Below are 27628 nucleotides of genomic sequence, written 5' to 3' on the forward strand. Positions count from 1 at the left end.
GTGGGCGGGGGGTGGTGGGGGGGTGGGCGGGGAATGTCGCATCCCTATGACTTCAGACGCAGACCCGCAGACTCCTCCTCCCGTGGAGGGCGGGTAGCCTCTATAGGACGCCGGAGGACTCCTCCCCTCGGTGGTCTTAACCCTTCTATTCCCGGCGCGGCCCGCACCCCCGCCACTCCCGCCTTCCCGCCAGGTCTGAGGATGGGAGGCGGTGCACTGGCGTCCTGATGGCGGAAACCTGATCCCGGGAAAGAAGGTGCGAGAGTGAGGGATGGAGACAGGGACAGACACGCAGACAGAGGGAGACGTCTCCCTAGGACCGACCAGGTGTGCGTTAGTGTCACAGGACCAGAATCCTTCTCTTTAGCCAGTTGGGATCGGTGCTCTCTCTGAGAGAACAGTTGCTTTCCGCAGATGCCCTACCTCTTGAGTGTCAGAATTCCTGTTGGACAGTCTGTGTATGGCTTATTTCTCTTTCTCTGGTTGGGGATTGCCATTTTTTAAGCCGAAAGAGACGATGTTGAAACTTCCAGTGGGCCTTGGTCGACCCCCGGGATAACTGGGCTAGAATCAGTGTTCAACAGGTTCAGAAACAGTTTGTCTGTTTCCTTGGCATCACCTCCCTCCCCACCTCATGTCCCACCTCACAAAATGAGACAAAATAATTGAAGTGTTTTCAAGGCAAATGCGTTTCCTGTATTGAACGCATCAGAGGAATTCTTCCTCGAGAGTGTGTGAGAGAATTGGGTCGTGATGTGACACGACTAGGAATGGGTACATACTTTTAACAGGCTCTTTGATTCCTGTGTTGGTGTGGAATGATTTTGAAAACTTTTACCACATGAATCGACAAGCAGCAGTGTATAATAATTAGAAAAGGAAGGTGTCTTTGGTGGTCTGGTTTTCTGGAGTACAGCTGATCCTGGGCAGTAGACCTCTACTGTGGTCAGAAAGTTGGATCTATGATTAGTTTGGGGGTCTCCGTTTGTATTTCCAATAGCCATTTCCTTATATGTGACATACGTCTATTGGGTGTATTAGATGTGTCTGTGTGCCTGTGGGTTAGGGTTGTTTTGCTTGTTTGTTTTGTCAGAAATAGAAAAGTGAAGTGGCTTTGCTTGCCTGAGTCTCTCAGGGCAGCAGCAACAGAGAAAATGGATAAAAAGAAAGGATTTCCGTATTTTAAGGAAAAGAATTTCCACAACTCCTTATGAGAGGGGCTGGGTCTCCTACCTAGAACGCGTTGGCATTCAATGAAATGTTTTGTGAGTGGCTGTTTTAGGGAAGCAGTGGTTCTACTGTTTTTCCTTGAATATTGGCTACATTTAAAATTGTACTTGAGACTGTGTGAAATAGGTGAGTAAAACTGCAGATCTCAGTGACCCATTTTCTTTACCCAGCTTGTGAGTGCGATACAGACTCAATGTAAACCTCCGGTTTGGGCGGGGCCGACGTGCCCGGCAAGGAAATTTTGTTTATAAAGTGGAGAGAGGCTGGATGTGCTCAAAGGAAATCTGTACTTTGTTCAGCAGATTATTTATGTATTAAAGGAGTAAGTAGAGCCAAGGGAATGTTTAAGGTGGTGATGGTGAATTAAAATAGGTGACAACATTCAGAGAGAGAGAGAGATTGGTATAATGAATAGTGCAGAGACCTCTGCATGTTAACAGACGTAGGTGAAAACCGGTCAGGACCACTACCTAGCAGTGTGACCTTGAGCGAGATGCTTACCCTCTCTGATCCTCAGTTCCCTCATCTGCAAATGGGGACAATACTATTATATATTATCCCACCCCCGGGTGAAGCCATCCCTCACCACCTGATCCCAGCATCCTGTGGCTCCGGCGGCCAAGGCTCTCATCACGCTTGTTTCGCCACTGTCTTCAGTCTGGCTCCCTGCCCGCCACACTGTGAGCTCCTTGAGGACCGTTTTCCTGCGTGAAATGTTCCCGTGGGCACAAAGTCTGCGAAAGCACAGGTCCTGGAGCCTGGTGCCCCGCAGGTGCTCAGAACATGTTTACCGTCTTGCGAGTGATGATGACGTGAGGTACACGCCCAGAGCAGTGTTAGCTGTTGTTATGCTGTCAATTCGTTTGTTGCAAACAGTATATCCGAAATGAGGGGCTAGAGCAAATCTCTCTGCTCAGTTTTCCGTTGGTCCAGGGGCTGTTTGTGTCTTTTATCCCCGCATTGTCCAGAACCCTATTGTACCAGAGTAACACCCACGTTTCCCCTTCCTGGTGCATAACTATTATAGCAGCCGTTTCTCAGCTGAAAACGCGTACTGTCAATGAGCGAACACTGAAAATCCTCGGCTCAAATTTCTGTTCCTTGGAGCGGGTGAGGAGCATCCCGTCTTCTATCCCGACTCTGTTGGGAGTGTCTGGTGTCCGTCTCTTCCCCACTTTTCTTCCCCTTGATTTGGTATCTTGGATAATCTTGAGCCTCCTGAGACTGAGGTCTGTCCTAGGTTGTGGCTGCTTTGGGCACTTTGCTGAGGGCATTGATGACCAGGTGGGCCCTGGGTGAGTATTTGTTGGATGAATACAGCCCGGACAGCCAGGCTGCTTTGTTTCGTGGGTGAGAGGTGTAGCTGTCACTCGGGCTCCCATCAGCAGGATGGACGGTGTGAACCCGCTGACCGGTGTCCTGGGGCAGGTCCCCGGGAGCTCTGTCCCTCTGCTCTGCTCGTCTTCCCCTTGCTTCTGTAGCCACTCCTGCGCCTTATCCTCCCCCCGTGCCCTCCTTTGTGCTCCCACTGCTCTCTGTGTATATGTACACTGCGCCTGAGCTTGCCCTGTCTCCTGGCTTCATGCCGTGTGGTTGTGCGTTACCTTTCCGATTAGGCCGGTTTGAGGAGTTTTCTCTTTACTCACAGCCCAAAGCAGACTTCCTGATATAGTGAGCATCGTGGGTTTCCTTTTTTCTTTTTCCTTCCTTTTTTCCTTTTCTGAGGGAACAGTATGGTGTCGTGGGTAAGGGCACTAGCTCTGATTCTAGACAACCTTCCTTTCAGCCCAGTTCTGCCACTTGCTATCGTATCATCTTGAGAAATTTACTTGGCCCCCTGTGCCTTACTGTCCTCACCTGAAAATGGGTTAATTATTCTTAATAACGATACGAACTGAGGAGGGTTGTATTTGTGAGTATGGAATGAGGCACGCGTAGAAATGTGCTGGCACGTTCCCCGTCATGACAACTACTGACGCTGCCACGGGGCAGGTTGTAGGTCAGGCCTTGCCCTGCAGGAGCTCCAGGAAGAACTTCAAGATCACATTAGACATCTGTGTCCAGCCCTAGAGGCTCTTTCTTTCTCTGCCACGCTCCTCGAGCTTTTCCCTCACACCTGGATGACCCCTCACCAGAAGCCTGGCTCTTCCTTGGGGCGTCTTCCCAACTGGAAGCCACAGACGGACATCATCTTCTGTTGTGTGCGTCCTTCAGTTCATGCCAGTTCTGTCCTCAGATGGGTTGGGGCTGCTTCCATTGCGGGAGGGTGCCCAGGGCTGGTAGCAAAGGGTGTGATGTTTTGCTGCTCCCCCGTGGCACTGGAAACTCTCTGGGACCTGTCCCCAAACTCCTCTCCCCAAAGTCATCTCCCTCCACCCCAGAATTCACAGTTTACACTCAAGCTGGGTTCCAGTGCAGCCCCTGCCAGCCCAGTCACTCTCCTTCAGCCTCAGATTCCTCATCTGTAAAATGGCAATAACTCTGCCTGCTGGTGAGGTTTGTTGGGAGACCTGAGGGAGATAACGCATGTAAAACACCTATAGCGCCCATGACCGGACACGTGGAAGGCACTAAAAAAACAGCAGCATCCCCCATCACACTTCTTTAATCCACAGCACCTGGCGCGGGATAATATGGTGACTCAGGCAATGTCTTTGGGTTGGACTGAGAAAGATGTGACATATTGGGGGCGTATTAGTCAGGCGTCTCCAGAGAAACACAACCGATAGAGATTTATTTTAGGGAACTGGAGCATGGGATTGTGGGTGCTGGCAGTTCTGATATCTATAGGGCAGGTCGGCTGGCTGGAAATCAGGTTGCAGTCTGGAGTCCGAAATCCGCAGGGCAGGCCAGCAACTTTGAGTCTCACGCAGGGTTTCTCGGCTGCAGCCTTGAGGCTAAATTGTTTCATCCTCAGGAAGCCTCAATCCCTGCCCTTAAGGTTTTCAGCTGATTGGAAGAAGCGCCCCCCGCCCCCGCCCCATTATGGAGGGTAACCTGCTTCACTTAAAGTCTACTGATTGTCGCGGTGTCGATCACAGCCACAGATACCTTCATACAGCACCGTCTAGTTGCTAACATCTGAACAACGGGGCACCAGAGCCAAGCCAAGCTGACTTTTAAATTATCCATCGTAGTGGGGAAGCAGTACATCGAGAGACATCACCTCCCAAACTGAAGCTCTGACCAATGGGCTGTCTCTCTGGCTTCACTCATCTCAACTAAAATCTGTTCCCTGTCCTCAGAAGCCACGTGAGATGACGATGGAGACTCGAGGCAGCGGTGATTTAAGCAGAGAGTTGGTGCAAGATCCTTATTCATGTGGGGCAAGTGACTGTGGAAGGAATGAAATGGGGTGAGATGATGAATTCATTGCCCCAGCCACCCCCCTGCCCCCAGGTAGCCGACTTCAACAGGGCTGGCTGGGGTTAATGCCTTGTGTAGAGGCTCACGAGTCACGTCATGTGTGTGGTTTGAGAAGCTCGTGGGGCACGTACAGATAGCATGGCCAAATATTCATTTCACAGAGTGGATGGAGGGAGAAGAAGAGAGAAAAGAATGATCAGACGTGGGTTAGTTGTGAGTCAGTTTCTAAAGTCTCAGTATTTTTTTACAAGGTGTGTGTGTGTGTGTGTGTGTGTGTGTGTGTGTGTGTGTGTGTGAAATCTTTTCTTTATTTGAGAATTGACTTTCTACGTGAAGAAATATCATCTTGAGAGACTCCTTGTGACACGTGGAAATTGGCTGGGAGTTAACTGGGTTAAGATCATTTTCCAAATGTTTCACACCAAATGTTTGTGTAACAGGATGGCGATGGCCCAGAAGAACTGAACTAACTGGTTGAAGTACAGATCTCAGTGACTGAAATGTGAAGAGACTCTTTCTGGGAGGTGTGATCATCTTAGCCTGTGTACACAGGCAAGTCATAGGATTCTAACCATGTCTCAGTAGTGTCCTTTTGTTTCTTGCCCTTGAATGTGCTGGGAGCCGCTGTTTGGTTACTAAAGTTCGTAAGTAACAGTTCTCTGAGAAAACTAGCTCTCTAGAAAACAGCAGTGCCTGAGCAGCTGATCTAAAGTTCTAATATAGCATTTGATGTAATTTTTGTTAGCTTCACCCAAGATATATTTATTCAAAGAATATAGAGAGATGCACCTACTTCAAAATCTACCACTGGATTTTTCAAATTAGCATATAGTAAGATCAGCCTGGTTTTCTTTTTGTTGTTGTTGTTGTTGTTTCTTATAAATGTATTTATTTTATTTATTTAATTTTGGCTGCGTTGGGTCTTTGTCGCTACGCACGAGCTCTCTCTAGTTGCAGCGAGCGGGGGCTACTCTTTGTTGCGGTGCGCGGGCTTCTCATTGCGGTGGCTTCTCTTGTTGCGGAGCACGGGCTCTAGGCGCGCAGGCTTCAGTAGTTGTGGCACGCGGGCTCAGCAGTTGTGTCTCACTGGCTCTAGAGCGCAGGCTCAGTAGTTGTGGCGCACGGGCTTAGCTGCTCCGCGGCATGTGGGATCTTCCCGGACCGGGGCTCGAACCTGTGTCCCCTGCATTGGCAGGCGGATTCTTAACCACTGTGCCACCAGGGAAGCCCCCAGCCTGGTTTTCTTTTGGTGTACAGTTCTATGAGCTCTAACACATGGAGAGATTCAGGTGACCACCACCGTGACCAGGGCACAGGCCAAGTCCATCACCCCCGAAAACGCCCAGGTGCTGCCCCTTTGTTGTTTCCCCTTCCTTTGGGATGTTTCCCAATCCCTGACAGAAAGGATCTGTCCTCCTTCACTGTAGTTTGTCCTTGGCAGGGTGTCCTGTAAAGGGAATGACGCAGCCTGTAGCCTTCTGAGATGGGCTTCTCGCATGTAGCACAGTGCACCATCTTGCATGAAGCTGACAGGCACCTATCGACAGTCTGTGCTTTTTCAGTGCAGAGCAGGTGGCCATTGCATGGGATACCATTTGTTTATCCATTCATCCACACAAGGACATTTGCACTGTCTCCATTTTGGGGAAGTTGTGAATAGAACAGCTCTAAGCATGCATGTTCAGGCTTTTCATTTCTCTGGGGTAGATACCCAGGAGTGGGATTGCTGGGTCATAAGTAAATGTATGTCTAAGTTTCTAAGAAACTACCAAACTGTTTTTCAAAGTGACTGTGCTGTTTTGCATTCCCACCTGCTAAAAGTGTGAGAGTTCCACCCTCACCAGCGCCGGGTGTTGCCAGGACTTTTGATTTTAGCCTTTCCAATACGAGATTCGGTATCTCATCTTGGTATTAATTTGAAGTTCCCTAAAGGTTTATGATGTTCAACACTGTATTACGCGCTTACGTTGAGTCCCTATCCCACTTCCTAATTGGGTTGTTTGTTTTCTTACTGTTGACTTTTAAAAATTCCTTACATATCCTGAATATAAGCCCTTTGTCAGATCTGTGATTCGCAAACATTTTTCTCCTAATAAATAGCTTCCCTTTTCATTCAGGAGGCATGAGCGATGAAATCTACTTTTTCTCCCCACACCCGGAGTCCAATGTTGTATACCACGCGAGTGCCCATGAGATTCTTCTGAACTGAAAATGAATTCTGCTCTCTGTCAGTCTGTGCTTTTAGCTAGTCCTCTGAGCTGTATTTCTGCAGAAATCTACGAGTCTTCTGCAGACAGAGGCGCTTGAGAGCAGGTAAGTTGATTGGATTCTGAACTCGTGATCTCATCAGAGAGCTTGGGAGCTCAACCATCCTGCCAGGCTTGTCTCCCAGCTCCAAGGGAGAAGGTAAGTCAAGCAGGGCTTTTCTTCTTGAAACTCAAAGGCCTGAATTCAGACAGTCACTGGGGGTGTGTTTAGCACGGGTAAAATGGCATTTCACGTTTGTTGATCCTTTCCCAGGTATCAGACAATATTCAGTGTATTTCTATCACCTTATTTAATCTCTCGCAGACCCATCATTTTGCAAGATATCAATCCTAATTGATGATGGGACTTCCCTGGTGGCGCAGTGGTTAAGAATCCGCCTGCCAATGCAGGGGACACGGGTTCGAGCCCCGGTCCGGGAAGATCCCACATGCCGTGGAGCAGCTAAGCCCGTGCGCCACAACTACTGAGCCTGCGCTCTAGAGCCCGTGAGCCACAACTGCTGAGCCCGCACGCCACAACTACTGAAGCCCGCATGCCTAGAGCCCGGGCTCCGCAACAAGAGAAGCCACCGCAATGAGAAGCGCGCAACGAAGAGTAGCCCCCGCTCGCTGCAACTAGAGAAAGCCCGTGCGCAGCAACGAAGACCCAGCGCAGCCAAAAATAAATAAATAAAATAAACAAATTTAAAAAAAATCCTAGTTGATGAGGTGGGAAAGCAGACTACAGAGAATTTAGGGGAGCTGCTCAGGGTCACACAGGCCGTCAGAGGAGGAGTGACCCACAAACCTAGGCATACTCGATTCAGAGCCCACACTCTTTATTTTTTAAATTAAAATCGACATACCATATTGTATTAGTTTCAGGCACACAACAAAGTGATTCCACATTTTTAAACATTAGGAAATGAATACCACGATAAGTTTGGTTACCATCTGTCACCATACAGACTTATTACAATATTATTGACTATATTCCGTATATGTACATTCCATCCCCATGACTTATTTATTTTATAACTGGAAGTGTGTATCTCCTAATCCCTTCACCTCTTTTACACAACTCCCCACCCGCTCCCCCTCTGGCAACCACCAGTTTGTTCTCTGTGTCTCTAACTCTGTTTCTGTTTTGTTCCCCGTGCTCACTTGTTTTGTTTTTGAGGTTCCACATACAAATAAAACCGTGTGGTATTTGTCTTTCCCTGTCTGCCTTATTTCAGTTAGCATAATACCCTCTAGGTCCATCCATGTTGTCGAAAATGGCAAGATTTCATTCTTTTTTTATTGCTGAGTAATATTCCATTGTGTATATGTATACCACTTCTTCTTTATTGATCCATCTATCGATGGGCACTTCCATATCTTGGCTAGGGTAAATAATGCTACAGTGAACAGAGGGGTACATACAGCTTCTGTGATTAGTGTTTTTTGTTTTCTTCAGATAAATACCAAAAAGTGGAATTGCTGGATCATATGGTAGTTCTAGTTTTGGGTTTTTTTTTTTTAAATTTATTTTATTTATTTATATTTGGCTGCGTTTGGTCTTCGTTGCTGTGCGCGGGCTTTCTCTAGTTGTGGCGAGCGGGGGCTACTCTTCATTGCAGTGCGCGGGCTTCTCATTGCAGTGGCTTCTCTTGTTGCAGAGCATGGGCTCTAGGCTCACGGGCTTCAGTAGTTGTGGCACGCGGGCTTAGTAGTTGTGGCTCGCAGGCTCTAAGAGCGCAGGCTCAGTAGTTGTGGCGCACGGGCTCAGTTGCTCCGCAGCATGTGGGATCTTCCCGGACGAGGGTTCGAACCCGTGTCCCCTGCTTTGGCAGGCGGATTCTTAACCACTGCGCCACCAGGGAAGCCCCTAGTTTTAGGTTTTTGAGGAAACCCTCACTGTTTCCATAGTGGCTGCACCAATTTACATTCCCACCAACAGTGCATGAGGGTTTCCTTTTCTCCACATCCTCGCCCGCATTTCTTACTTGTTGTTGTCTTTTTGATAATAGCCACTTGACAGGTATGAGGAAGCACCTCACTGTGGTCTTGATTTTGTAATCCCTGATGATTAGTGATGTTGAGCATCTTTTCATATGCCTGTTGGCCATCTGCATTATCTTCTTTGGAAAAATGTCTATTCAGTGTTTTGCCCCACTTTTTAATCGGGCTCTTGGTTTGTTTTTTGTTTTGTTTTGTTTTGATAATGAGTTCTATGAGTCCTTTAGCTGTTTTGGATATCTACCTCTTTTCGGATATATCACTTGCTAATATCTTCTCCCATTCAGCAGGTTGCCTTTTTGTTTTGTTGACGGTTTCCCTTGCTGTGTAAAAGCTTTTTAGTTTGATGTACTCCCATTTGTCCATTTTTGCTTTTGTTGCCCTTGCCTGAGGAGACATATCCAAAAAATTACTGCCAAGACCAGTGTCAAAGAGCATACTTGGCTACGTTTTCTTCTAGGAGTTTTATGGTTTTAGGTCTTACAATTTAGGCTTTAATCCATTTTTTGTTTATTTTTGTATGTTGTGTAAGAAAGTGGCCCAGTTTTCCCAGAACCATTTATTGAAGAGGCAGCCTTTTCCCTAATGTATATTCTTGGCTCCTTTGTCATAGGGGTTTATTTCTGTCAGAGCCCACACTCTTAAGCATCCCCAACCGTACCCTCCGTAAAGGCTGGGGAGAAGTGGGAAGAGCTGGTGACTTCAGTGTCCGTTCACAGCTGGTGGCACCAAGTCTGGGTAAGATACGTCATTGATCCTGCCCACAATGCACTGGGGCGGGGATAACCATCCCCACCTGGCACGAGTTCACCAGGGTGGTGATGTCACGGGCTCACTCCAGCAGCCAACCCAGGTCAATCCTGCCAACCACAATCTACCATTTAGCCAATCATGAAGGTTTTCACTGTATCCGTTACATCCCCCCACTCCACGCCAGGCTGGCTGTTGAGACGGGGAGGTGAGGAGGAATTGCAGAGCCAGTCCCTGCCCTCGGGAGCTGAGTCATTAATCAGAGAGAGATCTGCCACCCATAGATGTGGTGGCAAGTGCATCATTGATCCCCTGTGAGGCTGGGTTGCTAGGAGACGAGAGGAGTGACAAGGATCAGGGTGGGATGAAGTGGACATGGCGGCGGGGGTGGGGGGAGCGGAGCAGGGTATGCTGGGTACTTGCCGAGGCCAGTCCCAACTGCAGAATTACCCACAGCCTGCATGAGGGCGCCTGGAGGATGGATGGGCGGGTGTAAATGAGGGAATCAGCAGCGCCACCCCATCCCCACCTCAAAGTGTCTGTATCCCCAACCTGTGTATTGGGTGTACGTGGTCTGGGGGTCCCATCTGAGACAGCATACTCTCCCAAGTTACAGAGTAGGAGCCAGAATCCCGTGATGTCCAGAGATGTCCAGCATGTCAAATTCTAGGCCAGAGACCGAGCCACAGGCACCAAGAGGCCAGAAAATATTGGATGGGAGTTGGCTTAAAACGCAATGGCCGGTGCTTTGCGATGACCTAGAGGGGTGGGATAGGGAGGGTGGGAGGGAGGCTCAAGAGGGAGGGGATATGGGGACATGTGTATGCATATGGCTGATTCACTTTGGTGTACAACAGAAACTAACACAGTATTGTGAAGCAGTTATACTCCAATAAAGGTCTATTTAAAAAAAGAAAAAACAAACCGCAATGGCCAAATAACAGATTGGAATGTATGTACCTATAGCAAGTAAAGATATCGCATCATTAATTTAAAAACCTTCCCACAAAGGGAAGCCCTGGGCCTCCTGGTTTCATTGGTGAATTCTATCAAATGTTTAAAGAAGAAACAATATCCATCCTTCACAGACTCTTCCTGAATAGACAGGAGGGAGGAGGGAGCATTTCCTAACTCATCCTGTGAGAACAGTATTACCCCACTACCAAAGCCAGACTTGACATCACAAGAAAGCTATAGGCCAATATCTATCATGCATAGTGATACATACATCCTCAACAAAATATTAGCAAACCAAATCCAGCAACATTTGCAAAGGGCTATGCAGGATTTATCCCAGGATCGCAATATTGGTTTAACATTCAACTTCAGTTAAGGCAAGCACCATGTTAATATAATGAAGGACAGAAACCACCTGTCATCTTGGTAGACAAAGAAAAAGCATTTGACACAATTCAAGACCCATTCATGATAAAAACGGTCAACCAACTCGGGATACAAGGGATCGTCCTCATTGTGCTGAAGGACATCCCCGAGAAACATCCAGCTCTCGTCCTGTCATATTTAGTAGTGTTAGAATGAATGCTTTCCTCTTGAGATCCAGACCAAGGCAAGGAAGTCTGCCTCAGCCACTTCTCTCCCACACTGACTGAAGGTTCTAGCCCGTGCATCGTGCAAAACATGAACTTCTGCTTTCTGCTACAGCATGGGTGAGCCTCCAAAGCATTATGCTAAGTGAAAGAACTCAGACACAAAAGGCCCCTTCCTGCAGGAGTCAGTTTATATGAAATGCTCAGAAAGGGCAAATCTACAGAGATAGAAATTAGATTAGAGGATGCCTGGGCCTGGAGGTACTATTGGGGATTGACTGCTGATGGGTACACGGAATCTCTTTGTGGTTCTGGCAATGTGCCACAACTGGATTATGGTGATGGTTGCACAACTGCGTAAATTCACTAAAAGTCACTGCATTGGGTGCATTAAATGGGTGTGATTTGTGGTATGTATATTATACCTCAATAAAGCAGTTTAGGAAATGTAATGCAGATGTCCAAGTAAGTCATGCGGGAAGAGATATGCCACTGCTTTTGTCACAATGAGGAATCCCCCCCTTCCATGTTCTGGGTCCGGCCTCCTCCATATGTGCTAGATGCTCCCTCCAGAAACAGCCACTGTGCACGTCAGGACAGAATTGCTAGTGAGCACACATGTCTAGCGTGCCTGTGTGTGTTCATGCACAGGCACCCTTTGTGTGACCACAAGTCAATGGCTCTGGGCAGGCTCCCATAATCCATCCTGCGTCTGAAATTCTACTTAGTTGTTTTTCCATTCTTCTCGAATCCCATGGACCCAGCTTGCGTTTCTCTGGTAACGGATCTCAGCCCTTAGCTCCAACTTCTGGTCACAGGAATACCTGTAGCCTGGGCATGAGGCCCCCTGCCTGAGCTCAGCAACCCAGGGGGGATGCTCAGCAGAGTGGTAACCAAGACAACGGAACCCCATCCAGCCTCCTTCTGCCCCCAGGACTGAGGTCCGTTCCCTCCCCTCCACCTGCCTGAGTGTCTGATAAGGAAGGGGACTTGGGGGCATGACACACAACCGAGTCACTGAAATTGTTCTAAATATGGCTGTGAAATAAATATGTCAAATTTATTAACCACCGTGGTGGCCCGGTGGTTAAGAATCCGCCTTCCAATGCAGGGGACGTGGGTTCGATCCCTGGTCGGGGAACTAAGATCCCACATGCCGCGGGACAACTAAGCCGGCGCGCCACAAGAAAGAGCCCGCACGCCGCAACAAAAGATCCCGTGTGCGGCAACGAAGATCCCACGTGCCGCAACTAAGACCCGACGCGGCCAAATAAATAAACAAATAAATAAATAAACAAACATTAAAAATAATAGATCTCATAAGACACATTATAAAAATTGTTTAAAATTTCATTAGTAACAAACATGGCTCTGAAGCTCAAGATTCTATTTAAAACCAGGACAGGTGAAGCATCATGCAATTATGCTTCTCAACCTAAGTTGTGCATCAGATCTCCCCTGGAGAGGCTTTAAAAGCAGGACATCCCCAGAGAGTCTTAAGTAGTAGGTCTGGAACGTGGCCCCAGCATGAGCATTATCTGAAAACTTCTCTTATGAAAGCCGAGATTGCAGCTGTGGGAACAGAACCATCCTTACAGGAGGAAATCATTTTAGATTTGAAATTTGAGACTCCTCTCTACAAGGAAAGCAGGTTTTCACCATGACCCGCTATGCTTCGCAGATATCTTAGGCTGAGGAAAGGGACAACACGCCCAACGCTTGTTTTAAAACTGACCTTGTACTTGCTCTGCTCCATGTTCCTGAATCCAAAATTTTACAGTTAAAATCCTGCTTTTGCTAATGAAACTTAGTACCTTTTAGTTCTTGTCAGGATCCCTTGTGCTTAGTTACTTGAAAACATTTCTGAAACATTGTGGAGCTAACTTCATGCGACAGATCAGAATAGTTCTTTGAAAATTAAAGATGGCTGAGAATTGTAGCCGTTGATGCAGAAGGATCAGCTGTCGGCTTATCTGCTGAGTGTGCTGAGTTGCATTTTTAAACTTTTTAGTATAATTTATGTTATCAAATTAACTCCCGTGCTCAGATAAAGACCAAATAGGACCAGGATGTTTATTGTGAAAAGCACAACTGAGCAATCCCTTGTTCCATGCACACCCATGAACACCCACCTGCACAAACGTTCTCTTTCAGGGGTCTCTTCTGGATATTTATCTGCACATTCCCAAATGATGGGCTTACACTGCTATGTCCTGACTCATCGTCTTGCTAAAGACAAGGCTTTCAATCTATTAGGCGTGTTACAGTGCCCAGGTTCTCCTCGGAGATCCAAAACAGGGCGTAGGCCTGTGCTCAGGACCCGCTCAGAGTGTGTCTGCCAAGAACGAGGCCTCACAGAGGAAACAATCCACATCTGTGGCAACATGAAGGTCACGGGTTAGCCTTTTCCAAAGCAGGTCCAGGGGAGTCATGGCGCGGTGGAGATCACACCCAGCAGCGTCCCCGGGATTTTGGTTTAAGGAATTGGGTAGATGGCAGTGCCCATCCATGAGATGGGGAACATTGGTTTGGGGCCAGCAGCAGATTTGCAGGGCTTGTGGGAGGTCTGAGTGCAGATGTCCCGTAGGTCTCGGCCTGTGGGGACTCTGGGGCCCAGCTGAGATTCCTTAGGTAGACTTGGCGATGGGCAAAGCCATCAGCATACAGGGGGATACAGATGAAAACAAGTCAGATGGGTAAAAGCTCTGCGGGGGGGGGGGGGGTGTGATGTGGTCACCCAAAGATCATATATAGAATGGAGGAGCATGGGGCAGAGGTTGGAAACCAGAGGAAAAGAAAACCAAGATTTAGGAGGGGATCAAAGTAAATGGACAGACAATGAGACTCAGAAGTAATGGACTGAGAGGTAGGAGGGAAGCCAGGATGAGCTGCTGTCACAGACTCTGACACAGGAAAGCGTTTTTAAAAACGGAATGTCTCTGTGGCCAATACAGCACCGGGTACTACGGTTTGGCACATGGAGCTCTTGGGAGATGTTAGCAAGGGGATGTCCCGTGGATGGGGCACATGGAGGAGGAATCATCGAGAGGTAACCAGATAAGGATGCTCCTGGAGCCTACACTTTCAAGAAGCTTGGCTTGAAAGGAATCAAAGACGCAGGGTAGTAGAAGCAGAGGGCTGTGTGCTTGCAAGGTATGTAATTTTCTGTTCCCCAAACCAAGAAGACCAGGATGCAGGTTCCAAAAATTCCTAAGAATCATCAGGACTGTTGAATAGATGACAGAGTCGAGAATTGGGATGATCCTCACAGGTGATTCTTCAAGTCGAGGAGTGGGGAGTGGTGGTCTCAAAGCAGCAGTGGAGTTGCAGGAAGACTTCCATCCTCCCCCTCCAGGCCCCACTCCTGCCTCTGCGACCCATGGTCACAAGAGGAGCTGGTGGGGAGGGGTTGCTGAGATCACAGACTCATTCATGCTCCTCAGACTCCACGGGCGCTTTGGTGTATTTATTCTCCCTGGCTGATCTGATCTTCATCACGAGTGTCCACCCTCCAAACTGGTTAGTAAGGGGGTGGGAGGGGAAACCCACTGACTGAATTTACTTCTAATCTGGAAAGTGTGGTTGGATGCAATGAAGTGAATGGTCCCCATATACAAACGCTCAGTCTGTTTTGGTGAAAATGCTCAGTCTCACATTTCCACCCCACCTCTCTTCTTTCCAAGATGGGGAAAGGGTATGTTTGTCGTACATCTGGCAGTAATGTGGGAAGGGTATCTACGACAGGACACACCTGTGTTGCTCACAGTGGCCTGGGTGGTCCCTGAGGGAAGGACGGCTCTCCTCTCCCGGGTCCAGCTGGCGATGCTGACCTGCACCGCCCATGGGTGGGGTTGGTGAAACTTGCATTTTTGTCTCTCTCTTCTTGGTGGGGAGCCGGTGCTCCCTGGCTGACTCAGCCTCAGCTCACTCTGCTGGCATCTGCAGACCCCTCTGAATCTGGGTCTCATCCTCCATCCCACCCCTGGGCAGGGCTGTCCCCTCCACAGCCTCAGCTGCAAGGTCACCTAGCCCATTGCCTGCTTAGGCTTCCTCTGGATTCACTCACTTTCTACCTTCTTCCCTCAGGGGATGCAGATCCCTCCCTTGGATCTCACCTGCACCACAGCAGGAACCAAGGTCAGCTCCAGAAAATTAAACTCCTAAACTCCAGCTACCCCTCTGCCCAAAGACACTGTCGGGTCATTGTACAGAGTGTGCCCCTGTGAGTTCCAAGTGTGAATGGGGTGAAATCCTCCTGTCCTCGGTGCTCCTCTTCATTTCTTGACACACCTCCCTTGTCTGAGCTGTCTTACCTCTGCCTGCCACTGCCTCTGTGGGCTGTTCCCCCCTGTGACTGGGACACTCTTTTCTTTGGCTTGTCTTTCATTTGACCCGAGACTTCCCATACAATATACAGGTCAAAAGAGGCATACTGTAGAATGTGTACCTTGTCGAGTACAATTAGGAGAATATGTTGTCACATAAGCCCTCCCCCCCCCGGCAAATATAAAAAGAGTGATAAAGAAGACAAGGGTCAAATATGCCAAAGGTGCCTGAGATGTTGTCTAGGATGAGCACTGAAGAGTGTCTGTGGGATCAGGAAGTATGGATATTAATGGTGGCCTTGACAAGGCCAATTACAGTGGAGTGGTTGGGACAAAAGCTCCATTGAAGGGGGTGAGGAGAGAATATCTCAGCAGAATTTGAAGCAGTTTTGCTTTGAAGGGCAACCAGTAATGTGCCAGTAGCTGCAGAATGGGGTGGTGGCAGAGGGCGGGTTTCCCCCTTTGCTGTGGAATGCCCCGATGTAGAGGGAGCAGGTGCTGATTCAGGAGAGAGGGGTGGTAATTGCAGGCGCAAAGTCCCTGAGAAGGTGCAAGGCATGGGATCCTGGGCAGAGGTGAGGGGCTGTGTGCAGTCAAGGAGCACGTGTGCCGAGGGGCAGCAGAGTGACAGGGCAGAAACAGGCAGTTTGGGAAGTTTGAGAAATCCCACGGGATTGCTTCAGTCTTCTCCACGAATTATTGGGGGTGGGGGCGGGGGGGAGACTGGTGGTCATTAGCATGGAGGAGGGTTGCCAGTGTGTAATGTAGTATTGTAGGTGAAAGTGAAAATGAAAAGCAATTCTCCCCTGGTCATGGATTTAAGATAAAACAATTCCGTAAAGTTTCAAAGTTTCGTCCTCAATGCTGAGGTGCTCAGATACAGGCAGGGGGTGAGTGGGGAGGAGGGTGCAAGGAGCACAGGAGGTGTGTTTGTGGGGGACAGTTTCCAGCCCTGGGTCAGCGGAGTAAGGAGGGGCCTGGCGGATGGTGTGGAAGGATGTGTGGTCGGTGAGCTGGCGGTTTCCAGGAGGTTGGGGCTATCAATGCAGGAGCACTAGAGCGAGGGAGCTGGAGGACAGGACGTCGTGTTGGGGGTGATGAGAGGGAGGAATGCTATACACCATGAGGGCCGCGGTCTTCCTGATACCCAGGGCGTGACCGTGGGCAGGGGGATGCTCGGGTGGGGAGGAGAAGAACATCGCTGAGGTCGGAGAGGCTCCGGGGTGACCGGCTGAGCCTCGCGGGCACTGAGGTCGCCGGGACGGATCAGAAGAGTGAGGGCTGACAGGAGCACAGTTCAGTGTGCCACGGGACGAGGGCGTTCACAGGCCGGGGGTGGGCGGGAGGAGAATGACCAGGGGATTGGTACCGGTCCCGCACGTGGGGGGCTGGGGCAGTGGGCGACAGGACCCGGACAAAGCCCGAGAGAAAGCGTCTAGCGGACCGGGACAGGGAGACTGGCACGAAACTCACTGAGCTCCCGCGCGCAGGCCCAGAACCCACCAATCGGATCACAGCCCCGCCCTCCGGGCGCCGGATCTTCCCGGGCGCCCCGACTTCCTGCCGCTGTTGCTATGGTTGCGGGGGCGGGACTAGGGGGAGGCTGCACTACCAAGGATGGTTCCGCAGGCAATCGGAACGGTTCCCTTCCTTTCTGTGGTCCTTACTGGCGTCAGCCTTAGTTTCCGCATCCACGTTCTCTAGCGGTCGGCGCGGAAAACCGGCAGAAAGGATGCATTTTCTTCCGTGCTTGTGGCGTTCGGTTTCTCTGGTCTGCAGGTGGCAGTGTTGCTCCGTGCACGCGCTCGGCCCGTTTCTCCCCCGCCCTTCGCGCTTGAAAAAACTCCGCGGAGCCTTTTACCGCAAGAAGTGGCGGATTTTTTCTGCTGGCCTGCCGGTTCAGACTTGAAGTATGCACTTTCACGGGGGCCCCTAGACAAAATTCTCTGCCCGGAGCCCAAACATTTTTGCCTTTCAAGTTGGTTTTCTACTAAGAGGCTGCCTAGTTTCCTTAGCAACTTGTATTTGTGTTTCTCTGAATGGTACTGTCTTTGGCTTTCCCCAATTGTTTCATGGACCTCATAACTATATTGTTTCGCCAGTCACTTGACTTCCCTGTAAAAAATTTTGAGGACAGATTAAATACAGTAAAGAAGTATATCTAAGCCACAGCCCCATCACCCACTGATGACCATGAATACTACTTTGTGATAAATTTCCTTAGAGATTTTTAATCTATAAAGGTGCAGTTTAAACACGAGATTCATATATTGCATTGTGACTTCACCATCTTTTGTTAATCTCAGATATAGCATGAGTTACCTGTTCAAAAAAATCATTTGAAGAGACTTGAAAAAAAATGTTTTCATGCCTCTTCCTAAAAGTATACATAGTCTGAAAGAGTGGGGGGAAATTATATTTAATGACTGAGATGGAAAGAAGGAATAATCACTGACCCCCTACCTCAAAGGGAAATATAATGTAACCGTCCTAAGGACAGGTGCTATATTTTTTGCTTTGTTTTTGCTCACCATTGTTTTTGCAGCATTAACAAAACAATGCCTGGCAGTGTGTTCTTAATATATATTTGTTGAATTAATGAGCAAGTAGCTGATTTCTTCCAGGTGCTTTTCTTTGTAAATATGTTATCATGTCATAATACTGGTGTAGTGTATGAACCATTTTCTATGTGGCTTTTCCCCCCTTTCATTTAGCATTTTATTGTGAGTAAATACACTTCTTAAAAAGTTTTGCAGGCTGTTTTACCATCTTTTCCAGTGAGTATTTTATTTCATTCTTGTATTGGGGGCAAGAAGGCATCCTGCAAACCAGTGTGCAATCTACAGTCTGACAGAACTGGGACCTGAATGTAAGGACCCTCATTGAGAAACCCCGAGACCCTTGTCAGCTGACTCTTTCTCTGTGTGCCACAGTTTTCACAGGCATAAAATGAGGGCAGTAATAGCATCTGCCTCATGGGTGGTGTACAGCATCAATTACCCAACAGGTTCTTAGCTTGGCACTTGTAGTTATCCTGTTATTATTGTTGGTGCTATCGTCAGTATTTGCTATAATGTGTAGTAGGTAAAGATTTTCTAGCCACAAGACTCAGTGTGATAAATATGTTCTCTTTAAACTTACTTACAGCAGATATCTGTTCTTCAAATACCCATTTCTGCTTTTTGATAGAGAACTCACACTAGTAATTTGTAGGGAAATTCAGTCAAGAAAATATATACAAGGAAAACACATTGGTACCTTCTTCAAAGATTATCCCTCCAGAAAAATGAAAATAATATTTTTGTACATACATATTTTTACCATCTCAGACTGTTTATAATAGATTTCCAGGAGTAGATTGAAAGACATGAACAATTTTTTAAAATTTTATTTTATTATCTTATGTATTTATTTTTGGCTGCGTTGGGTCTTCGTTGCTGCGTGTGGGCTTTCTCTAGTTTCGGCGAGCGTGGCCTACTATCCCTTGCAGTGTGCAGGCTTCTCATTGTGGTGGCTTCTCTTGTTGTGGAGCACGGCCTCTAGGCGCATGGGTTTCATGTGGCACGGCATGAACACTTTTAACACTCTTGGTGCACATTGCCAAAACATAATACCCATTTGTTTTCCCATCGACATTCTATGAGAATTTTTGGTTTTCATATCCTCACCAGAATTTATTAATGTTTTAAAAATAATTAGCTTATTTACTTTAATAGTTGTATGTGTAGAAATTAACCCCCCATTCTGTCATACATATTGCAAATACTTTTTCTGTTTTTTGCCTTTTAATTATATTTGAGGTTTTCAGATGCACAGATTTTATTTTTATGTAGTCTTATCTATATATTCAAAGTTCAGACTAGGGAACAAACCCATGAGACAAAAGAAAATTCCTTGGCTGACCAGTATGCCAAACAGTTTGCTCTCATCCAGGTATCAAATATTAAAGGTGGTCTGATTACTCGGGATCATTTCTATGAAACCTTGAGAGAACCACAGTCACAAGCAGGAGAGTCTGTAAAAAGTATGTTGGGAGTACAGTGATGTCTCAAAAAAATTAAACATTGAATTACCATATGATCCAGCAATTCCACTTCTGGGTATATATCCAAAAGAATTGAAAGCAGGGATTCAAACAGGTATTTGTACCCCCATGTTCATAGCAGCACTATTCACAATAGCTAAAATGTGGAAGCAACCAAAGTGTCCATTGACGGATGAATGGATAAACAAAATGTGGCATATTCACACTATGGAATATTATTCAGCCCTACACAGGAAGGAAATTCTAACACATGCTACAACATGGATGAACGCTGAAGATATATGCTAAGTGAAATAAAGCAGTCACAAAAGGACAAATACTGTATGATTCCACTTATATGAGGTACCAAGAGTAGTCAAATTCATAGAGACAGAAAGAATGATGGTGCCAGGGGCTGGGGGGAATGTGAAGTTATTGTTCAACTGGTACAGAATTTCAGTTTTGCAGATGAAAAGGGTTCTGGAGATGGATGGTAGTGATGAATGCACGACAATGTGAATGTACTTAATACCAATGATTTGCAAAAAAATCAACATTTTAGACTGTGTTTTCATTAGTTTTCAGTAAAAGGACGAAAAATATGAAAATGATTTTTAAAAATCTACAACTGCCTTTAAAAGGGAGGTTAAGGTACGATGCAAAAATGAAGTTTAGTATGTTTAAAATACACATTTTGAAGAAAAGCCTCTGGGAAAATTGATCACAAAATACTATTAATGGACATCGGTGGCTGATGGGACTGTAGCTTATACTGTTTTATTGTATTTTTAACTGTCTTTGCTCAGAAACTTTTCACAAACGTCTCCAAGAAAGGAACAGATCTAGTTTCAACCAGCCAAACAGCGCAAGCACAGAAAAAATCCGCCACTTCTTGCGGTAAAAGGCTCCGCGGAGTTTTTTCAAGCGCGAAGGGCGGGGGAGAAACGGGCCGAGCGCGTGCACGGAGCAACACTGCCACCTGCAGACCAGAGAAACCGAACGCCACAAGCACGGAAGAAAATGCATCCTTTCTGCCGGTTTTCCGCGCCGACCGCTAGAGAACGTGGATGCGGAAACTAAGGCTGACGCCAGTAAGGACCACAGAAAGGAAGGGAACCGTTCCGATTGCCTGCGGAACCATCCTTGGTAGTGCAGCCTCCCCCTAGTCCCGCCCCCGCAACCATAGCAACAGCGGCAGGAAGTCGGGGCGCCCGGGAAGATCCGGCGCCCGGAGGGCGGGGCTGTGATCCGATTGGTGGGTTCTGGGCCTGCGCGCGGGAGCTCAGTGAGTTTCGTGCCAGTCTCCCTGTCCCGGTCCGCTAGACGCTTTCTCTCGGGCTTTGTCCGGGTCCTGTCGCCCACTGCCCCAGCCCCCCACGTGCGGGACCGGTACCAATCCCCTGGTCATTCTCCTCCCGCCCACCCCCGGCCTGTGAACGCCCTCGTCCCGTGGCACACTGAACTGTGCTCCTGTCAGCCCTCACTCTTCTGATCCGTCCCGGCGACCTCAGTGCCCGCGAGGCTCAGCCGGTCACCCCGGAGCCTCTCCGACCTCAGCGATGTTCTTCTCCTCCCCACCCGAGCATCCCCCTGCCCACGGTCACGCCCTGGGTATCAGGAAGACCGCGGCCCTCATGGTGTATAGCATTCCTCCCTCTCATCACCCCCAACACGACGTCCTGTCCTCCAGCTCCCTCGCTCTAGTGCTCCTGCATTGATAGCCCCAACCTCCTGGAAACCGCCAGCTCACCGACCACACATCCTTCCACACCATCCGCCAGGCCCCTCCTTACTCCGCTGACCCAGGGCTGGAAACTGTCCCCCACAAACACACCTCCTGTGCTCCTTGCACCCTCCTCCCCACTCACCCCCTGCCTGTATCTGAGCACCTCAGCATTGAGGACGAAACTTTGAAACTTTACGGAATTGTTTTATCTTAAATCCATGACCAGGGGAGAATTGCTTTTCATTTTCACTTTCACCTACAATACTACATTACACACTGGCAACCCTCCTCCATGCTAATGACCACCAGTCTCCCCCCCGCCCCCACCCCCAATAATTCGTGGAGAAGACTGAAGCAATCCCGTGGGATTTCTCAAACTTCCCAAACTGCCTGTTTCTGCCCTGTCACTCTGCTGCCCCTCGGCACACGTGCTCCTTGACTGCACACAGCCCCTCACCTCTGCCCAGGATCCCATGCCTTGCACCTTCTCAGGGACTTTGCGCCTGCAATTACCACCCCTCTCTCCTGAATCAGCACCTGCTCCCTCTACATCGGGGCATTCCACAGCAAAGGGGGAAACCCGCCCTCTGCCACCACCCCATTCTGCAGCTACTGGCACATTACTGGTTGCCCTTCAAAGCAAAACTGCTTCAAATTCTGCTGAGATATTCTCTCCTCACCCCCTTCAATGGAGCTTTTGTCCCAACCACTCCACTGTAATTGGCCTTGTCAAGGCCACCATTAATATCCATACTTCCTGATCCCACAGACACTCTTCAGTGCTCATCCTAGACAACATCTCAGGCACCTTTGGCATATTTGACCCTTGTCTTCTTTATCACTCTTTTTATATTTGCCGGGGGGGGGAGGGCTTATGTGACAACATATTCTCCTAATTGTACTCGACAAGGTACACATTCTACAGTATGCCTCTTTTGACCTGTATATTGTATGGGAAGTCTCGGGTCAAATGAAAGACAAGCCAAAGAAAAGAGTGTCCCAGTCACAGGGGGGAACAGCCCACAGAGGCAGTGGCAGGCAGAGGTAAGACAGCTCAGACAAGGGAGGTGTGTCAAGAAATGAAGAGGAGCACCGAGGACAGGAGGATTTCACCCCATTCACACTTGGAACTCACAGGGGCACACTCTGTACAATGACCCGACAGTGTCTTTGGGCAGAGGGGTAGCTGGAGTTTAGGAGTTTAATTTTCTGGAGCTGACCTTGGTTCCTGCTGTGGTGCAGGTGAGATCCAAGGGAGGGATCTGCATCCCCTGAGGGAAGAAGGTAGAAAGTGAGTGAATCCAGAGGAAGCCTAAGCAGGCAATGGGCTAGGTGACCTTGCAGCTGAGGCTGTGGAGGGGACAGCCCTGCCCAGGGGTGGGATGGAGGATGAGACCCAGATTCAGAGGGGTCTGCAGATGCCAGCAGAGTGAGCTGAGGCTGAGTCAGCCAGGGAGCACCGGCTCCCCACCAAGAAGAGAGAGACAAAAATGCAAGTTTCACCAACCCCACCCATGGGCGGTGCAGGTCAGCATCGCCAGCTGGACCCGGGAGAGGAGAGCCGTCCTTCCCTCAGGGACCACCCAGGCCACTGTGAGCAACACAGGTGTGTCCTGTCGTAGATACCCTTCCCACATTACTGCCAGATGTACGACAAACATACCCTTTCCCCATCTTGGAAAGAAGAGAGGTGGGGTGGAAATGTGAGACTGAGCATTTTCACCAAAACAGACTGAGCGTTTGTATATGGGGACCATTCACTTCATTGCATCCAACCACACTTTCCAGATTAGAAGTAAATTCAGTCAGTGGGTTTCCCCTCCCACCCCCTTACTAACCAGTTTGGAGGGTGGACACTCGTGATGAAGATCAGATCAGCCAGGGAGAATAAATACACCAAAGCGCCCGTGGAGTCTGAGGAGCATGAATGAGTCTGTGATCTCAGCAACCCCTCCCCACCAGCTCCTCTTGTGACCATGGGTCGCAGAGGCAGGAGTGGGGCCTGGAGGGGGAGGATGGAAGTCTTCCTGCAACTCCACTGCTGCTTTGAGACCACCACTCCCCACTCCTCGACTTGAAGAATCACCTGTGAGGATCATCCCAATTCTCGACTCTGTCATCTATTCAACAGTCCTGATGATTCTTAGGAATTTTTGGAACCTGCATCCTGGTCTTCTTGGTTTGGGGAACAGAAAATTACATACCTTGCAAGCACACAGCCCTCTGCTTCTACTACCCTGCGTCTTTGATTCCTTTCAAGCCAAGCTTCTTGAAAGTGTAGGCTCCAGGAGCATCCTTATCTGGTTACCTCTCGATGATTCCTCCTCCATGTGCCCCATCCACGGGACATCCCCTTGCTAACATCTCCCAAGAGCTCCATGTGCCAAACCGTAGTACCCGGTGCTGTATTGGCCACAGAGACATTCCGTTTTTAAAAACGCTTTCCTGTGTCAGAGTCTGTGACAGCAGCTCATCCTGGCTTCCCTCCTACCTCTCAGTCCATTACTTCTGAGTCTCATTGTCTGTCCATTTACTTTGATCCCCTCCTAAATCTTGGTTTTCTTTTCCTCTGGTTTCCAACCTCTGCCCCATGCTCCTCCATTCTATATATGATCTTTGGGTGACCACATCACACCCCCCCCCCCCCCGCAGAGCTTTTACCCATCTGACTTGTTTTCATCTGTATCCCCCTGTATGCTGATGGCTTTGCCCATCGCCAAGTCTACCTAAGGAATCTCAGCTGGGCCCCAGAGTCCCCACAGGCCGAGACCTACGGGACATCTGCACTCAGACCTCCCACAAGCCCTGCAAATCTGCTGCTGGCCCCAAACCAATGTTCCCCATCTCATGGATGGGCACTGCCATCTACCCAATTCCTTAAACCAAAATCCCGGGGACGCTGCTGGGTGTGATCTCCACCGCGCCATGACTCCCCTGGACCTGCTTTGGAAAAGGCTAACCCGTGACCTTCATGTTGCCACAGATGTGGATTGTTTCCTCTGTGAGGCCTCGTTCTTGGCAGACACACTCTGAGCGGGTCCTGAGCACAGGCCTACGCCCTGTTTTGGATCTCCGAGGAGAACCTGGGCACTGTAACACGCCTAATAGATTGAAAGCCTTGTCTTTAGCAAGACGATGAGTCAGGACATAGCAGTGTAAGCCCATCATTTGGGAATGTGCAGATAAATATCCAGAAGAGACCCCTGAAAGAGAACGTTTGTGCAGGTGGGTGTTCATGGGTGTGCATGGAACAAGGGATTGCTCAGTTGTGCTTTTCACAATAAACATCCTGGTCCTATTTGGTCTTTATCTGAGCACGGGAGTTAATTTGATAACATAAATTATACTAAAAAGTTTAAAAATGCAACTCAGCACACTCAGCAGATAAGCCGACAGCTGATCCTTCTGCATCAACGGCTACAATTCTCAGCCATCTTTAATTTTCAAAGAACTATTCTGATCTGTCGCATGAAGTTAGCTCCACAATGTTTCAGAAATGTTTTCAAGTAACTAAGCACAAGGGATCCTGACAAGAACTAAAAGGTACTAAGTTTCATTAGCAAAAGCAGGATTTTAACTGTAAAATTTTGGATTCAGGAACATGGAGCAGAGCAAGTACAAGGTCAGTTTTAAAACAAGCGTTGGGCGTGTTGTCCCTTTCCTCAGCCTAAGATATCTGCGAAGCATAGCGGGTCATGGTGAAAACCTGCTTTCCTTGTAGAGAGGAGTCTCAAATTTCAAATCTAAAATGATTTCCTCCTGTAAGGATGGTTCTGTTCCCACAGCTGCAATCTCGGCTTTCATAAGAGAAGTTTTCAGATAATGCTCATGCTGGGGCCACGTTCCAGACCTACTACTTAAGACTCTCTGGGGATGTCCTGCTTTTAAAGCCTCTCCAGGGGAGATCTGATGCACAACTTAGGTTGAGAAGCATAATTGCATGATGCTTCACCTGTCCTGGTTTTAAATAGAATCTTGAGCTTCAGAGCCATGTTTGTTACTAATGAAATTTTAAACAATTTTTATAATGTGTCTTATGAGATCTATTATTTTTAATGTTTGTTTATTTATTTATTTGTTTATTTATTTGGCCGCGTCGGGTCTTAGTTGCGGCACGTGGGATCTTCGTTGCCGCACACGGGATCTTTTGTTGCGGCGTGCGGGCTCTTTCTTGTGGCGCGCCGGCTTAGTTGTCCCGCGGCATGTGGGATCTTAGTTCCCCGACCAGGGATCGAACCCACGTCCCCTGCATTGGAAGGCGGATTCTTAACCACCGGGCCACCACGGTGGTTAATAAATTTGACATATTTATTTCACAGCCATATTTAGAACAATTTCAGTGACTCGGTTGTGTGTCATGCCCCCAAGTCCCCTTCCTTATCAGACACTCAGGCAGGTGGAGGGGAGGGAACGGACCTCAGTCCTGGGGGCAGAAGGAGGCTGGATGGGGTTCCGTTGTCTTGGTTACCACTCTGCTGAGCATCCCCCCTGGGTTGCTGAGCTCAGGCAGGGGGCCTCATGCCCAGGCTACAGGTATTCCTGTGACCAGAAGTTGGAGCTAAGGGCTGAGATCCGTTACCAGAGAAACGCAAGCTGGGTCCATGGGATTCGAGAAGAATGGAAAAACAACTAAGTAGAATTTCAGACGCAGGATGGATTATGGGAGCCTGCCCAGAGCCATTGACTTGTGGTCACACAAAGGGTGCCTGTGCATGAACACACACAGGCACGCTAGACATGTGTGCTCACTAGCAATTCTGTCCTGACGTGCACAGTGGCTGTTTCTGGAGGGAGCATCTAGCACATATGGAGGAGGCCGGACCCAGAACATGGAAGGGGGGGATTCCTCATTGTGACAAAAGCAGTGGCATATCTCTTCCCGCATGACTTACTTGGACATCTGCATTACATTTCCTAAACTGCTTTATTGAGGTATAATATACATACCACAAATCACACCCATTTAATGCACCCAATGCAGTGACTTTTAGTGAATTTACGCAGTTGTGCAACCATCACCATAATCCAGTTGTGGCACATTGCCAGAACCACAAAGAGATTCCGTGTACCCATCAGCAGTCAATCCCCAATAGTACCTCCAGGCCCAGGCATCCTCTAATCTAATTTCTATCTCTGTAGATTTGCCCTTTCTGAGCATTTCATATAAACTGACTCCTGCAGGAAGGGGCCTTTTGTGTCTGAGTTCTTTCACTTAGCATAATGCTTTGGAGGCTCACCCATGCTGTAGCAGAAAGCAGAAGTTCATGTTTTGCACGATGCACGGGCTAGAACCTTCAGTCAGTGTGGGAGAGAAGTGGCTGAGGCAGACTTCCTTGCCTTGGTCTGGATCTCAAGAGGAAAGCATTCATTCTAACACTACTAAATATGACAGGACGAGAGCTGGATGTTTCTCGGGGATGTCCTTCAGCACAATGAGGACGATCCCTTGTATCCCGAGTTGGTTGACCGTTTTTATCATGAATGGGTCTTGAATTGTGTCAAATGCTTTTTCTTTGTCTACCAAGATGACAGGTGGTTTCTGTCCTTCATTATATTAACATGGTGCTTGCCTTAACTGAAGTTGAATGTTAAACCAATATTGCGATCCTGGGATAAATCCTGCATAGCCCTTTGCAAATGTTGCTGGATTTGGTTTGCTAATATTTTGTTGAGGATGTATGTATCACTATGCATGATAGATATTGGCCTATAGCTTTCTTGTGATGTCAAGTCTGGCTTTGGTAGTGGGGTAATACTGTTCTCACAGGATGAGTTAGGAAATGCTCCCTCCTCCCTCCTGTCTATTCAGGAAGAGTCTGTGAAGGATGGATATTGTTTCTTCTTTAAACATTTGATAGAATTCACCAATGAAACCAGGAGGCCCAGGGCTTCCCTTTGTGGGAAGGTTTTTAAATTAATGATGCGATATCTTTACTTGCTATAGGTACATACATTCCAATCTGTTATTTGGCCATTGCGGTTTGTTTTTTCTTTTTTTAAATAGACCTTTATTGGAGTATAACTGCTTCACAATACTGTGTTAGTTTCTGTTGTACACCAAAGTGAATCAGCCATATGCATACACATGTCCCCATATCCCCTCCCTCTTGAGCCTCCCTCCCACCCTCCCTATCCCACCCCTCTAGGTCATCGCAAAGCACCGGCCATTGCGTTTTAAGCCAACTCCCATCCAATATTTTCTGGCCTCTTGGTGCCTGTGGCTCGGTCTCTGGCCTAGAATTTGACATGCTGGACATCTCTGGACATCACGGGATTCTGGCTCCTACTCTGTAACTTGGGAGAGTATGCTGTCTCAGATGGGACCCCCAGACCACGTACACCCAATACACAGGTTGGGGATACAGACACTTTGAGGTGGGGATGGGGTGGCGCTGCTGATTCCCTCATTTACA

At 48.3% G+C, this 27628-nt stretch overlaps 2 long non-coding RNA genes across 10 annotated transcripts in view; one reads left to right on the top strand and one right to left on the bottom strand.

Moving 5' to 3' along the window:
• Positions 1-43: 43 nt before the first annotated feature.
• LOC309651950 lies at positions 44-24950 on the top strand. Of its 4 annotated transcripts, none has more exons than XR_014258476.1 (3): positions 44-7002; positions 7168-9581; positions 10204-24950. It is a non-coding gene; the product is annotated as an uncharacterized lncRNA (long non-coding RNA). The 4 variants fall into 4 exon arrangements; XR_014258477.1 differs by having other exon boundaries at positions 44-5148; positions 6714-9581; XR_014258474.1 differs by having other exon boundaries at positions 44-9581.
• Positions 18032-27628, bottom strand: part of LOC309651952 — a 19638-nt gene continuing 10041 nt past the window's right edge. For 5 of the 6 annotated variants that reach the window (XR_014258483.1, XR_014258484.1, XR_014258485.1 and 2 more), the window contains one exon: positions 18032-27509. This is a non-coding gene — a long non-coding RNA (uncharacterized lncRNA). The remainder of the gene's footprint in view (positions 27510-27628) is intronic. The other variant, XR_014258487.1, reaches the window with a different exon arrangement.

This window comes from Balaenoptera physalus, assembly GCF_965194825.1.
Source record: "Balaenoptera physalus genome assembly, chromosome: X".
Classification (NCBI taxonomy): domain Eukaryota; kingdom Metazoa; phylum Chordata; class Mammalia; order Artiodactyla; family Balaenopteridae; genus Balaenoptera; species Balaenoptera physalus.